Source organism: Chrysochloris asiatica, unplaced genomic scaffold (genome assembly GCF_000296735.1).
Source record: "Chrysochloris asiatica unplaced genomic scaffold, ChrAsi1.0 scaffold00287, whole genome shotgun sequence".
Lineage (NCBI taxonomy): Eukaryota > Metazoa > Chordata > Mammalia > Afrosoricida > Chrysochloridae > Chrysochloris > Chrysochloris asiatica.
Genome location: NW_006408805.1, coordinates 118051 through 120701, shown reverse-complemented (window position 1 = coordinate 120701; position 2651 = coordinate 118051).

Sequence of the window (2651 nt, the reverse complement as noted above, 5' to 3'; positions counted from 1 at the left end):
ATTTCTGGATTCTCCTACAAATTCCCCAGCTATAAACCCTCCGAACTTCCAAACATACCTTTATATTTGTTACAGATTTCCAACACCAACTCATGAGTCCTCCTGACCCGGTATTCCGTGTTGTTGTTGACCGAGCTCCTCACTACACATCCACCCGATCCGCCATCTTCAAGGAAGTCCTTGGTCAGATGTCAGGCTGGAGACTTCTTTTGCCTCACGGAGGTGCAGGGCTGATGAATCAGAGATCCAGAGATTAGCAGAAGATGGCTGGTTCAAGTACCAAGAGCAGGATGACAGATGATGGAAGCTAGATGCAGGACACAAAATCAGTAAACGATTTTGTACAGCATGATAGGGAAATTAAAGGCATCCAAATTGGCAACGATATGATCCTATACATAGAAAACCCCAAAGTAGTTAAAAATCTACTAGACATCGTTGGAAGATTCAGCAAAGTGGTAGGGTATAAGATCAACATACAAAAATCAGTTGGATTCCTCTATAATAACAATGACAGTGCTGAAAAAGACATTAGGAAAGCAATACCATTTACAATAGCCACCCAAAGGCTGAAAATTTTAGGAATACACGTAACCAGAGAAACAATGGACGTATACAAAGAGAATTACAAAACACTACTACAAGAAACCAAAAGAGTCTTACAAAAATGAAAGAAAATACCATGTTTTTGGATAGGAAGACTCAACATCATGAAAATGTCAAAGCTAACCAAAGCAATTTACACATATAATGCAATCCCAATCCAGATTTCAGAAACATTCTTCAAAGAGATGGAAAAGATAATTACAAACGTTATATGGAAAGGAAGGAGGCCAAGATAAACAAAGCATTGCTCAAGACGAAGAACAAGGTTGGAAGCCTCTCACTCCCTGATTTAAAAATCTTCTACAGGGATACAGTGGTCAAAACAGCCTGGTGCTGGTACAATGAAAGATATATTGATCAATGGAACAGAATTGAGAGTCCAGAAATTAACCCATCTACATACAGCCAACTCATTTTCTACAAAGTACCTAGGTATGTTACATGAGGAGGAGATAGTCTCTTTAACAGATGGTGCTGGCAGAACTGGAAAACGATATGCAAAAGTTTGAAACAAGACCTCTATCTCATGCCCTATTTAAAACCCAACTCAGCATAGATTAAAGATCTAAATGTGAATCCCCAAATTATGAAAGTCATCAATGAAAAAATAGGGATAAATGTGAAGGCTCTAATACATGGAAAACACAGGCTACCAAACATTTTGAAAATTACATAAACAAAAGTAGACCAAATAGATGATTGGGACATACTAAATATTAAAAATTTACGTGCATCAAAACACTTCACCAAAAGAGTAAAAAGGTAATTCACAGAACGGGAAAAAATCATTTGCAATGACACATCAGACAAGGGACTCATTTCTAAAATATATAGCAAACTACAACACCTCTACAAGAAAAAGACAAATAAGCCAATTAAAAAATAGGCACAGGACATGAACAGACATTTCACCAAGAAGGAGATCCAGGCAACCAGCAAACATATGAAGATATATTCATGATCTCTAGCCATTAGAGAGATGCAAATCAAAACAACCAATGAGACATCATCTCAAACCAGCAATAACAGCAAAGAACAAAAAAGTAGAGGACAATAAATACTTGTGAGGATGCAGAGACTGCGAACCTCCTACATTGTTGGTGGGATTGCAAAATGGTCCAACTCTGGAAAGCAATATGGCACTTCCTCAGAAGGTTGGAAATAGAAATACTTATGATCTAGTAATTCCTCTACTTGGTATTTACCCAGAAGAAATACAAGCCATAACAGGAGTATACATGCACACCAATGTTCAATACAGCATTATTTACAATAGCAAAATCATGGAGACAGCCTAAGTGCCCATCAACTGAAGAATATATAAACAAACTGTGGTACATACACACAATGGAATATTATGCTACCTTGAAGAACAAGGAAGCTGCAAACCACCACATAACATGGATGATCCTTGAGGACATTATGCTGAGTGAAATTAGTCATTCACAAAAGGAGAAATACTGCATAAGACCATTATTGTAAAAGAGTAAGAAAAAGAACCCAAACAAAAAGGGGGGAAATATATATTTGCTGATCACAGGTATGTATGGGATGAAGTGAGTAGAGGGAGGGGGAGAAGATAGAGCACAGGGTAGGGAATAGACACAGGATAGCTTGGGTGCAGGGTGGGGGGTGCAATGCACATAAAGTGGGGAAGGAAATGGAAGAAAAAGGCTGATGGGAGAATAATTAGGCAGGTTCACATGGGCTAAGTTGGACAGAGGTAAATGGTGATGTATGTACAAACTTGAACCAATAGGGCTCCAAGATACAGGGATTGAGACATGGTTTGAAGGGGTAAAATAGGGGAATAATGTTAAGATGCTTGGCTATCTTTTGAATCTTGCCTACCATTGTAAACTTGAGTGGGGAGAAAGGAATAGCCAGAATCATTACCACCGAAAGCTTGTAAGTCCGTCTTTAGCCTATAACTGATTGTTGTTGTTGTTAAGTGCCGTCGAGTCGGTTCCGACCCATAGCAACCTTATACAGGGTTTCTGAGGGTGTAAATCTTTATGGGAGTAGAAAGCCTCATCTTTCTCCCG